The sequence below is a fragment of the Rousettus aegyptiacus genome, unplaced genomic scaffold (genome assembly GCF_014176215.1).
Source record: "Rousettus aegyptiacus isolate mRouAeg1 unplaced genomic scaffold, mRouAeg1.p scaffold_m13_p_17, whole genome shotgun sequence".
Lineage (NCBI taxonomy): Eukaryota > Metazoa > Chordata > Mammalia > Chiroptera > Pteropodidae > Rousettus > Rousettus aegyptiacus.
Window position 1 is genome coordinate 34490899 of NW_023416292.1, and position 14310 is coordinate 34505208.

Genomic DNA, 14310 nt, shown 5'->3' on the forward strand with positions numbered 1-14310 from the left:
AACAGTCAAACGTTAAATAAAAACATTTTGTTTCTATATGTATTCTCCATATATCTCCAACATTTTTTTGCACTGTGATAGACCATAATTTCTCATAAGCAGCCTTTACATATCCATCGTTCTTATTTGGTGCTTGGCAGTGGTGATCCTAAATCATTTTCCTAATAGCAGTTAGTTTTTCAAATGTGTCTGTGCTTTTGGAATGTCAACAAACGCTACATCACCAAAACAGAGGCCCTCTTGTTTCCATCTGGAATTTTACGTCTTTTTTTTTTAAGTGCACAGTTAGGCTGCCTTACACATGTAGTAATTAGCTATTAGAGAAAAGAACAAAACATTTTTTCTAAGCCTCCAGTTGATAGAAGAAATAACTGTTTTTAAGCTTTTTGGTTGAGCAACTTTGGTGGTAGACTCCCTAGGCCGTAATTTGTAGGTATTTCATCCAAAGGAATCAAATCTTTAAGTCCTTTGTGAACATTGACAGAGTAAGTGAAGCAGTTTGTTTCCAAGAGGTTACAGATATCCTCTTTGAATGATGCCTCCATCACAGAGAATTCCCACTTTTCTGCAGGGCTTCAACAGAAACAAATCTGTGCGTAATGATTGCTACACACCTCCAAAGGGTTCGGGCCCACTCAGGCATCGGTTTACTTTTCTGTACTTTCTTTTGCATTTTCTCACTGTTGTGCTTTTCTCTCTGTTACAAAAACATTTTTTTACACTGTGATAGACCATAATTTCTCGTGTATTTGTAAGTTCCATTCATCACAGCCAACATAGGTTACATCTTTTAAAAATCCTGCTTTGTTCACTGTGATACCTGATAACATGAGTCTTGGTAGAATTAAAAAAAAAAAAGCCAAATGAAGAACTAAATCCTCTGGGGACAATCTCGTCTTTTAAAATTTAAGGTCAGTGAAGTCATTGTTTTGAAAATGAAGCCACAAGAGAGAGAACGGAGCAAATAACCCAGAAATCTGATTTTAAAACACATAATTGACAAGGAGCGAGTCTCTGTGATGCACTCACTCACCTGTGTCTGGTCCAATTTGGCATAATGAATGTTTCTAGATGAGGCGAAGGACACAAATTGACTCTTAGGCACTATCTCATTAACCTTTTACAATGTCAGTGAGAAGTGGATGCCAGGTATTATCAGGTTAATTTATACCCACTATGCCTGCGGTGAAAACAAACAATTATTTCCACATCACCTGAATCTAAAAGCAGTCAGGTATGGCACAGTGGAAGTTAATCAGAGGGCCTAATAGGAACTTAAAGCTTTGCTGGGAGATGATAAACACACCATATGTCTTTAGTTTTCATTTATTTCTGTCGAGAAGCTGAGAGACCCTGTAAAAGAAAATGCTTGCGTCGTCTTTTGATTTGTGGTGAGGAAGATGGAACTAATTAGGAGAGTAGGGGGGAGGAAGCAAGCAGCCTTCATAATGTGGATGCAAATTCTTGAGACAGAGTTAATTTTTGCCTTGTAATTTCTGGAGGCAATTTATAAAGCTGTTTGAACTTTCTATGCTCTAGTCTCGAGAAAATAATGAGTTTTTTGATTTTATATGCTTCTCCCTCCGGGCATTTTCTATGCCAGTGGGAATGCGCTATCAGTCAGGCCAAGCTCTCAACACGAGCAGTAGCCAAGAAAGAGCCTGGCAGATGCTACTCCAAGGCTGTGCCATACGTGTACGTATAGTTAGACAGGATTAGACAGCGCCACAGGGCACACTGCACGGGCAACCCACATTCCCGGGGTGCCCGGAGTATACGTTAATGGGGCCTTGCAGCTATCTGTTAATGGGGCCTTGCAGCTATCCTGTGCTTGATAAGATTTATAATATTTTAAGTATACATACATATACTTAAAATATATAAAAAATGTGTAACAAAATGTATAAAAAATATATAAAGTATATATATGTATATATAGTGAAAAGCAATCTGTAAAATCTGTAATCTGTAAAACAGGCAGAGAAATTAATGTCACGCACTTCTTGTAAATGAAGAAACTGCGCAATTACGTAATGTGTCTAAGGTCAGCGCGGTCGGTCGGTTTCAGCGAGGTTTTCGGGCCCCTGACCCGAGGTTCTTTTTGCACGGCCGTGTTCCCCACCCCTCACCCCTGCGATCTCAATTCTGGCTTCCTGAAGAGGTGAGGCAGCTGAGGGGGTTATCGGGGTATCGCGAAGAAGAGGAGCGGAAGACAAGCCTTTTTTCCATTGTCTTTGCCCTGCACCGCATTCGAGTTGGCAAGCCTTGTCCTGCCTCAGCGTGTCCTGGGGACCCGGGCCCCTTGTCTTCAGGTGAGACCCAAGCCCACCAACTGGCTCAGCCACCACTTTGCAAGTCTACTCGCTTATTACTCTGAAGCGTTTGGGTGCCTCCTTACATCCCAGTTCTCCTCACTTGGAAAAGGTGTCCCAATCCTGGAGCTCTGGTCCATCTCCCAAACCTGACTGCGTCGAATATTGTCTGTTTTGGCCTTTGTACTCAGTATCTTCCCACCCCAGACTCTCTGATTAGTAGATAAATGTTTCCTTAACCACATTTCTATCTTCAGCTCTATCTGTCCTCTTCCATTTAAAGTCAAACTTTTAAAAAAGAAGTTGTTTCTACTTCCTTGTCCCTCATTGATTTGGCATTCTGCTGCAACGTCATTCCACTGTAATCTGGCTTTGGTCTCTACTCGTCCCTAAATATGTCCTCGCTATTAATTCGCTTGTCATCCTTCAGGCTGATTCTTGCCCAATCTCTGTAGAATTTGACACTGTCAACCCCTCCCTCCTTCCTGGTTTTTGTGACATATTATCCTTCTTCCTCTTTCCATCTCTTTTTAATCATTTTCACTGACTTCTTGTCACTTTTTTTTTTCCATTTTTTTAATTAAAAATTATTGGGGTATCATCGATTAATAAAATCAAATAAGTTTCAAATGTAGAATTTAACAGTGTGTCATATATATATTGCATTGTGTGTCCACCTCCCAAAGTCAGATTTCCTTCTGTCACCTAATATTTGACCCCTTTTATCCCTATCTGCCCCCCTCCTCCCCACCTCCCTCTGGGCTCTTGTCACTTCTTAAATACTACTGCTTACCAAGTTTGTGATTTCAGCCATGACCTTTTCTCAGAGTCTAAATTCTCCCCAGGTCATCTCAACCAATACCTTAGTTTTACTACTTCCCAAAATCTTTGTCTCCATCTCAGATCTATATCTCGAATACTATTTTTACTGTACTCCGGGTGCCAGTTTTTTTTTTTTCTGCCAATCATTTCCTCCCTGCTCACATCTCATCCTTAGAGAACCTGCCAACCCACAACCTAGAAGAGACAGCTCTAGGACCCCTGGAAGCCCATCCCCTGTCCTCAGGTGGTCACCTAACCTAAACGGAGCCAGTTAGATTCTCTCTCTCTCTCGAGTTTGTAATGGAGACTTGTAGACGTAGAGATCTAGTTAAATGGAGGTGAGCCAAGGTCAGCCTCTTGACAGCCCTAAACCTATATAGTCTGCATTCTGGTGAAGCCTAGTAGGGAACAGAACAATTGTACCGCTACAATGAAAGATAGGAGCTAGCTGCAGACAAATTTCCAGTGTGTGGGAGGCCTAGCTCTATCCTCTGCCATTGGTGGAGTCTCTGAGATTTTTCTGCAACCTTCCAATATTCCAGAACCTTGTTAGCCAGCTTTATGGAGTTTCCTGACCCTCGTGCACAATTTAACTTTTGTATACCAATCTTCTTGCCAGAAATATCTTATTGGTGGTCTCTAGACTATCCAAGACACCTCAAACTCAACATGGCCAGCCCGGAGCGACTCATTTCCTGCGCTCAGCACCACATCCTACCCTAACGGTGTTTCTTTTCTTGGGGAATTGAACCACTTCTCATGCTACTGTTTGGATATCCGGGATCATCTAATCTTAGACTTTCGTCTCTCTCTTCACAGCCGATAAATTGCTGATGCAACTTCCTCCACCCCTCCACTTCTGAATTGTTTCTGTAGCTTGTCATTTCTTGCCTACTTTGCTGCAGTAGCCTCATAAATTTTTCCTCCTATAGCAAAAACGATCTCTATAAACCACAAATATGCTAATGAATCTCATGGCTAAAATACTTCAATGAGTCTTTGTTATCCTTTTAGAATAAAGGCCAAATTTTTTAGCATGATATCCAAGGCCCTTCATAATCCATGTCCTCATCCTTTATCATTTTCCAACAGGTACCCCCGAATTACTGTGAATTCCTTGTATATAAAATGCTCTTTCTTCTATATATCTTCACATTTGTCGCTCCCTCTGCCCAAACATTTTTCAGCCCTACTGCATCTACCCACACTGCTCTCCTCATCTGGGTGATAGCTAATTCTCTTTCAACACTCCCTTGACGTGACACCTCCTCTAGGAAGGCCTCAGTTAAGTATCTTTCTGATGTACTCTCAGCAACTTTCTGTCAAAGAACAAAGTATAACCGCCTACTCTTTTGTCTTCTCAAAATTGGGAGCTGACTCTGTGTCCTAGCCATCTTTGTAGTCACAGTGCCTGGTGTATAGTGGACGCTCAGTAAACATTTGTTGAATAAATAAGACCCTGAGAAGACATGACTTCCGCCCTCGAAGATCTCATAGAAGCAGTGGAAGAAGAGAAAGTCTATGACTATGGCGTGGTGACGAGTTCTGTACCAGGTGGGCTCAGGGTATGACGAGAAAGAAGGAAAGGACGATTAGCGCAGCCCAACGGCCTTCAGAAAAGAAGACAGGAGTTTCGGTTGGACAAGGAAGTAGAAAGGACTGAAGCAAATAAGGAGGGAAAGGGTTTTCAGCTGCTTGCAGCCAAGTTGCAAAAGCTGCTGAGTATTGATGTACCACTGTTTAGAGGCTCCCAACACTTGATTCATAAAACATACGCATGCCAAGGAAAGTAGACAGTTGCCTTAGCAGTGGAAAACCTTAAAAAACATCTCAAACTATTGCAGTACTTAAAAATATTTTGGATTCACTAAAACCCCAAATATGGCTCTCTCTTGGAAAGTTTCCCCCTTAATTTTGAAACACATGAATAGTGTCGAGGATATTAATCTGTACTTGCAAGTCAACCACACTTACCTCATCCAGTTGCCATTTTAGAAGATGTGTTTATTATTCCAGGAACCTTCAGGGTCCTTATTGTAAGCTTTTAGACTTAGAAACAGGAAATTAGATTTTATCTCAAGTGTAATTTTAAACTTAGTATTTAAACATCTTCAGTAGTTTCTAAACCTCATCAGAGGGGCACTTCAAACTTCGATCCTTTGAAGTATTCATCTTGACAAGAGCTCTTAACTGCACAGAATTTGTCTGTTGACATCTCTATAAACCCTTGCTCAATATGATTTAGTTCAAAAAAAAAATACACGCATTCTCTTATTCTTGTGGAATCTACTGGAAATTAGCTTACAGGAGGCACCAAACTTTAGATCACTGTAATCAAGAGCCACTGACTTAAGTAAGTGTAAGATTTTAGTTACTGATAATTCTAAGCAAACTGCTTAAGACAACTGAAAATATGGATCTTCCTACTTGTGATAACAGAGAGGAGAATATAGATTTAGTGCAAAGTAAAATACTAACTCTAAAGGTTGCAGATGGGCCTCAATTCATATTATTCATTGCAACTTCTTCAGTTCTATTATTGAGAAATCCAAGGAGCCAATGAGTAAGATATAATTAATAAAACTTGGTATTGGTGATTTATTCAGAGACAAATTATAAGTCTGCCACGGCAACAGGTTCCCAGTAGCTGAGAAGGAACAAAGTTCTCGTGTTTTAAGGATGGGTCATGGTAGCCATTCTCAGATAAATCTCATTTCACTTTCCCCTAATGATTATCTGACAACCAGGGAGACTTCAATCTGAAATCCTGTTATGTGGTTTCCTTTTGAAAAGAATTTTAACATTTTATAGCGGGGAAAAAAAGAAAAGAAAGAAAGCTTTGCGTTTCCCCGTCTATATCCTTGTCCATCTCTGCCATATTTTCTCATCTCCCATCTGAGTCAATACTACTTGATCAAGTAGGCATCTGTGAGGGTTCCGGGGGCCACTAAAAGGGCAATTCCCCTTTAACTACCATTGACATATCTTGGTCTGTGGACCTTTCCAAGAGACCCTGAAGACCTTGCTTAATGGCTTAATAGAAATGACCATATTTCTGCCCTAGGATAGATAACAAAACTGCCTGTCAGTAAAGGGCGTGGATTACACTGCTAGAACCCTGAATCCAACGGAAATATCCCTGCTAATGAAGTGCGCATGCGTAGTCCTGCCGCGCTCTTTTGAATCCCAGTTAATCTAGAATTTCAAGAAGTATACTTAACATTTCTCTTTCTAATGTCACGGATTCCTTCAAAGATTGTCCATTCTCCAAAGAGAAGCTCACAACTACTGGGATTTTGAAATCACATGATGTGTAATTGTGAGTCACTGACTGATTCATCTTGTAAAGTAGCTAAACCTCTCATCTTATAACACGGACCTTTAATTCCTCCACTGGTAATTCAGAAGTGAGCCTGCAGCTGTGATAGATCACCATTATTATTAGTTGTTAAAAACATGTCAAGACTTGTTTGAGGTTTTCTTTCTTTTCTTCTTCTTCTTCTTCCTTTTTTTTTTTTAACGGAGCTTGGATTGAAATAAGAGATTGCCAGAGACTATTAGTAGAAAAGCAATGCCTTTAAGCAGGAGTAGAAATTTCATGTTGATGTTTTAATAATTATATCTTTATTTGGCTCAATTTCACTTGGGTTTTGGTCCAACAACCATCTCTTCAAAATATTCTGAGTAAATCAGTACCAAAAAAATAAAAAAATAAAAATCCTAAAAATAATGAGCTCTATTTGTTATGAAAACACTTCAAGAACAAAACCAAGTGAGCGAAGCAGGAGGAAAGCCCTTGTATCATGTAGTCAGACACTTCTGAGCTTTCTGGCAAAAAAAGAAAAAAGAAAAGAAAAGAAACACATATTATTTTACTTGGCTTCTTTGCCCAAAGACTCCAGAAAAAAGAAGAGGCTTCTAGCTCTCATTGGCCATTCTTTTTTTTTTTTTTTAATTATTATTTATGCCTACAGCACCTAGTTTTCCTAGGTGGTCTCCCATCCAAGTACTAACCAGGCCTGACCCTGCTTAGTTTTCGAGGTCAGACATTGGCCTTGTTCAGGCTGACATGGCCGTAGACCATGGACTCCAGCTCCACTGGGACATGAGCCCAAATGTGCTAACCGCTACACTATGGAACCACATCCTCATTGGTTATTCTTATTTTCATTTCCTCATGAGGGCCAAATTCTATGAATACTGGGTAATTCCTGCATCGTATCTACATAGGAAATGGAAAGAACCTCCTTGTTGAAACCCACACCTCTGTTTACAGGAGTCTTTGGGAAGCACCGTTGGAAAGCACTGGCCTCAAAAGCCTCCTAATCTTCTCCTTAATCCTTCCCCATGAGCAGCAGCAGCAGCAGCAAAGAGCTTGTTCGAAATGCAGAATCTCAGACTCCACCCCAAACCTACTGAATTAGAACCTGAATTTTAATATAATCCCCCAAGCGATTTCTATGCACAGGAAAGTGGAGGCAGCGCTGCTCTCTGAGGGGCTGCTGCACAGCCTCGCCCAGGGACCCCCCACCCACGAGCCACCACGGTGGATAAGCAGTATCTTAAATTCAGTTTAGTTTAGGAGAAAATAACCCACCTTGCTCCTATATAAATCTGCTTTTTCTTTTTTTAAGTCCAAACACAGCAAGGCAAAGAATGACGATTTTCATTATCGAACACTAAGAATCGAAAAGCTACCACATTTTTCTGTTTATGGTGGGATTCTACTTCTCAGTGCAGTCTGAACGTTTCATTCCATAACACGATGAGCCCTGCCAGACCCCTCCACCAAGCCCATGCCTACATCTGTGAACCCTGGTAAAAATGCCCCAGGTTTGGACTAGTCTTCATGGATGTTGATAACCTGGTAAAATAACAGTTCTCATTTCTCAAATGCCGCTAACCAATGACAATAGATGTTTTACCAGGCACCATTTTAAGTCTTTACTATATTCTTATTGAATTCTCAGAGGGACTGTAAAAAGCACGTTCTATTATTACCACCCATTTTAGAATGAGGAAACCGATGCATAGAGAGATTAGGTAACTTGTTTCAAGTTATGAAACCAGACAGTGGCAGAGCTGGAGTCTGCAGCCTGTTCCAGAACCCAGACACTTAGTCATGAGGCCGTATTGCCACCAAACACCCGGGGTACGATATCTCTGGCCCTCACAACGGTCCTACAGGTAGGTAGTGTACAGCTGAGAACTCCAAGATCTCATAGACAGCAAACGATAAAGCCTCTGTGTTCCCCACGCCTTCCAGCCATCTTCACCACTGCAAACCCCAGCTTTTCTAATACGCCGCTGGCCGTGGCATCTCAAGTAGGTACAATCAGAGCTCAGGAGGTCAGTTCTTTTTGTCAGTGTAACAAAATTTAGAACCTGAAGCCTTATTTCACACCTCCTCCCCTCCGGCCATATCCAACATGTATATTTTGTGTGTGTCCGGCATGTTACATTTTAGAAGGCTGGTTTTCAGCCCTGTCAGGTGCTGTTCTTTGATATATAGGTCAGACGTTGGTCCTGCACCTGAGTGCTGGCCCCGGAGGGGCTCTCTCGTCGCCTCACTAGAAAGCTATGCTTCAGTCATTAGTATTCTGGTCAGACAGGAAACCTCCCTTGCAGAGCTGTGGTGGAGAGGAGGGGGTGACGCTTCGTACACTATAAATAGTGATTTTATTAAAATGTGGGGGGAAAAAAAGGTGGAGAAACAGAAAAGAAGTGGGGGTAGGGAGTTGCCATGGCAATTCAGCCATCCTCAGTTTTCAAAGCCTGGGGAAGACTAAGGAATAGTAAATAAAGAAAAGGAAATAGAGGAAGTCTGGGTGACGCGTGATCACAAAGGGAACGAGACAGCTCAGACAGCTCGGAGAGATGATTGTCAAGCTGGGTGAGGAGCCGGGAAGCAGAGGGCGGGTCTCATGGAGGGTATGCCTTTCGGCAAAGAGCAAGGAGCCTGGCAGAGGTAAGTCTTTGTCATCAGCGTTACTGCGTGGCTCAGCCACCGAGGCCGCCAAACAATGCAGCCCTCAATATGTGATTTAGTGATCAATGACTATCTCTCCCAAGAAAGCAGGAATTCTCCTGGCACCCGCCATGATCTCTGTGTATGTTTTTAGATATTGGTCTGCATCCTCGCCCTCACTCCAGGATTGTTGATGGACTCCAGGTAGATCAAGCCAGATCAGGACCGTCCAGAACTCCACCCACTCCTAAGATATTAGACAAACTCACACATAACAAATCCAAAATACATTATTTATCCAGCATTTCGCAGGTCACCGAGGACTTGCTCATTCTCTCATCTGTTGCGTGGGCGCAGCTTCAGGGATCTGAGATTACTCAACCCTACGGTAGCCCGTGAAACTTGGTGTGTAACTCAGACTGAAATAAAGTAATTAAACTCTCCTGCATGCAAGAATTTTTCATCTCTTCTGGAGAATGGAATTCATGCTGCTGGTTTTCATAATTTTCAGACTGTCTTCATCGCACATTGTGACAGCTTGGACAATGCTCTATTCCCATTCATTAACACTTCAGCTTTTGGGGATTCACGTGTGTGTGTGTGTGTGTGTGTGTGTGTGTGTGTGTGAGAGAGAGAGAGAGAGAGAGAGAGAGAGAGAGAGAGAGAGAGAGAGAGAGAAATCCATGTAGATACACCCAAGCAGCTCTACATCAACATCATTTCTGCTAACAGAAGGAAGCAGTACTGGAAAGAAACCAAAAAATTGTCCAAAGTCATTTTTAAGACTTTGTAATGCGTGAAATACATGGTGAGTGGAGGCTACTAGCAGATATTTGAGAGAGTTTTTAAATGAAACTGCATTCCAAGCCACCTCTCCCCCATTCCCTCTGAAAGAGGCAGCAAGGGGGAGCTGGTAAGGGGGAAAGCAGTCTGGGATCAAAATCCAGCCCCAGATAATGCACAAATGTCCTAACAGAGCAGCCAGCCATGATGCACACATCTGGGGCATAGTATTCACTCTGGCTGCCTTGCACATGGGCCGGGACTCAAGAATAGTGACATGGTAACCGAAGGTAAGACCACGAATTTGAACCATGCACCAAGTCCTTTGGTCTGACACTCTCAGCGTTCTTCTCACTTCTTGAGGGAGGGAGTGGGCGTGGGGAGGGTAGGTAGTCACTTAGGAGGACGACGTTGCTACAAAGTCAAGGTGAGAGAAATCTGCAGCTCAGCTCCAGACCGTGTGCCTGCAGAGTCGGCTGGGGAGTTGATGAGGGGCACCAGCACTCACTGCTGCTAGTTGTGAAGCCACAACTCAGTCGGTTTCCTGTACTTAACTCGACCATGCAAACGTGCTGTGGTTTTACCCTTTACCATTTCTACCAGTCGTAAAATGCTGCCTTTCCCCCAATTTTGTTGTCTTTTCTCCCTACCCATAAACACGCACGTACACACACCCACAGAGACTCACGCACATACTTCTGTTATTTCCCAAACCTCCCCTTTCTCTTCCCTTTTCTCTTTTGTTTAGCCACACACAATCTTTCACTTCTACATCAGCTGCATTTATGTATCGTGGGCAAGTATTTCAGCACCTGTCCAGCTAAATCCCAGGGCCCCAAATGCCAAACTACTCCTTCCAAGACCACACTAACAGACCGCCAAGGAAAGCAATAGTAATGACAAGCGATGTTTACTGAGCACCTACTTACCAAGTGGAAAGTCCTGGGATAATACCTCTCACGCATTCAGATTCCTAATATCTCACGCAGTCCTTACTACGTAACGACCTTGGGAAGTGTTACTGTGCCTATTAAACAGATGAGAACTTGAGACAAAGAGAGGTCAGAAACTCAGAGAAAGTCATAGCGTTAGTAAATGACAGGATTGGAGAAACATGAACTGCTTCGCCTTTGCCTACCCAACATTTTAAATATATTCTATATTATCTAAGTTGTTTTCCTTGAGAATAAATGTTTCATTCACAGAAATAGAGCAAACAATCCTAAAATGTGTGTAGAACCAAAAAAGACTCAATTAGCTAAAACAATCTTGAGAAAAAAGAACAAAACTGGAGGCATCATATTCCCTGATTTCAAACTCTATTACAAAACTATAATAATCGAAACGGTATGGTATTGGCATAAAAACAGACACATTTGTCACTGGAACCGAAAACCCCCAAATAAACCCATGCATATATAGTCAATTGATTTACGACAATGGAGCCAAGAACGGGGAAAGGACAGTCTCTACAATAAATGGCATTACAAAAACTGAACAGCCACAGGCAAAAGAATGAAACTGGACCACTACCTTACACCGTCCACAAAAATTAACTCAGAAAAAATTAATAACTCAAACAGAAGACCTCAAACAATAAAACTCCTTGAAGAAAACATAAGGGGTGAGCTCCTTGACACTGGTCTTAGTGATGATTTTTTTTTTGGGGGGGGGGAGGATTTGACATCAAAAGCAAAGGCAACAAAAGCAAAATCAGCAAGTGGGACTGTATCAGACTAAAAACCTTCTGCACAACAAAGGAAGTCGTCAACAAAATGAAAAGACAGCCCGCTGAAAGGGAGAAGGCATTTGCAAATTCTCCATCAGACAAGGAGTCTTCCCTCACTGACTCTGGCCGAGGCCTGCAGCACGACCTCCTCCAGCACAGGTGAGGCCTTTCCTGACCCCCCCACCCACAACTTAAGGACCCTTTCTAAGTTTTCGTGGTATTTATCATGTTTTATTCTGTGTTTATCCTTTTGTTGCACCTCGTGACGTGGACTATGGACCCCACGCCTTGGCACCTGGGATTTCCCGCAGCCCATACACACGCCGTGCGAGGCGGATCTATCTTCACATGCTGCGAGCTGCATGGGACGCCTCCTCTTCTGAAACTCATTCCACTTCTCTGTCTTAAAAATAAGCCTCCGTTTTCCCCGATGGCCTGAATGTCAACCACTGGCCTGCACAGGCAGCGAGATTTTAGAGGTAATGGTCGTAGCTACTGAGCACTACCCATGTGCCAGGCACCCTCCAAGCACATACCTGCTTCCACTTCTTTAGACCTCTCAGAAAGCCTGGGAAGTAGGTGCTGTCACTCCTTGTCTTACAGATGAGGAAACTGAAGCAGAGAGAGGTTGAGCGGCGTGTCTAAGCTCAAACAGCTAGACTGGAGGGAACCAGATTCTCACGCAGACCCTCTGGCTCCAGCTCCAACCACTGTGCTATAATGCACTGCAGATTGAAAGAAGGGAGATTTTATTTGTAGTTTTCGATGGCCAAAATCTCAGAGCCAAGCCTGGGTTGATCTTCACGTGCGTGACCAGACATGTACAGATGGGCATTTGGTTGTAAGTGTGTGCGCAGTGGAATGGGGGCGGGCGTCTTTGCATTCTGCTGTTTAACTGGTGTTTGTGTATTTACTATGATTTTCCCAACACAAACTTCCTGAGAGAAGATAGCACCTTCCCTAACTTTTTTTCTGCCACCGATTTCCAATCCGGGACTTGTCGTATGCTAGATGACCCACAATTTTAGGGCCGAATTGTATTTTCATGTACAAAGTCGATGCCCAAGACATGCATCTCCTTTAAAGTTCCTATTGTCTGCCCCCATGTCTCCCAGCCTCCTGACACACACCCACCATCTCACAGAGCAGGTACGACTCAGTACAATGTAAGCAGATCAGCTCTGGATGTCAAAACGAGATTTCACTCCATTATTAATTTGGGAAAACTAGGAGAACAGCAAAGAAATATCCCAACCAGGTGATGCTATGAAGTAATTTAGACTCTACTACCAGATCCAAGTCAGAGACCGTCGAATGTGGCTTGGAATGATAACTCAGCAGCTACAGAGGCCCAATGCAAAAGCCAACGCTGACTGTCTCTACCCAGGGACAAGCGCCCAGAAGTCAAAGGCTGAAATGCTTCCCCAAAGAGACCGATTAGCTCAAGCACAGGAACCAGGGCCTCAGCCCTGACATCTGGGTAAGTCAGGCTGCGAGTCAAGGCCTGGCCCGGCGGTTCTCGCGGGAGGTGGGCTCTGGACCAGCACCGGTGTGCTGCTGTTCCGTTCTCTTCGGGCAGCCGGAAGGGGGTTACAAGCACACAGCACACCACCGCCCGGGGCTGCGGGCAGGTGCTGACATCTGCCTCTGGCTGTAACAACACTTCGGAGTTGGGGCCACAGTGAATGCCACAAAGAGGGGAGAGCAGTGAGAGAAGCAGACCCAGAGCACGAATGCCCTGCTCATTCGGCTCGCCCCACTTTGCCTGCCGGTCCTTGGCTCCTGCCTCGTCTCAGCCATCATCCTCTCGTTCCAACAGGCTGCCTTCCTGTGGCTTCCAGACCCTCCCTCTCTCCTACTCTTCCACCCAGGTATGTCTGGTGTGCACGAACCTTTCCCCCTCGTACTGCTGGAGCACGGCCTGTACACCTCCCATCTTCTCTCCTCTGCTACCTCCCCGAGTAAGAATGGGTCCACTCTTGGCTCAGCTCCCAGAGTCAGAAAATACAGAGGGGCTTAGGATACGAAACCAAATTTCTCGGGCACTCCGTGTCGCTCCACCAGGGGACTTCTCAGGGCCCACTGATAACCAGCCACCAAAGTCTCTCTCATCAGGCTGGGTCCAGAGCCCCAGAAGGGCACCCATACCACCCAGGCCCCACCCAGGGGAAGAGCCAGGGCCCAGGCAGTTCCTGACATACTAAATGCCAAAGGGCTGGTTGGGTTCAGCTGCCCACAGGGCTGCTCAGCCTACAGAGCTGAGTGATGAGCCTCTGCCAGGTACTAAGGGAGGAAATGCCGCCAGCAAACATGAAGGAACCCTGCAGCAGGAAAGGCGGAGGCAGGGGCATGTTCCCGCCCCCCGGGGCAGCTGGCACTGGAACCCCGCCTCACCCCGCGCAGGCAGCAAACAGCCTTCCATGCGGGTGCGAGTTACTCCGGGTGACACATTCTTTCCTACTCCTCATAGTTCCTTCTAGATTAAATCTGATTTGAATGAGCGTCAAGGGCGGCCCTAAGTCAGCACCTTCGACTTGGTTATTGGGAAGTGTTCTAGAAGAACTGGGGCCCGGCTCACTTATTTCAGAGATTCCTGGTGGCCGTCGCTCCACGGCACCCCCCGGCTTCTGCCAGGACACACGGCCTTTGCAGGTCGGGTGCTGCTGATGGGGCTCCCAAGGCTTCGTGACACTGTC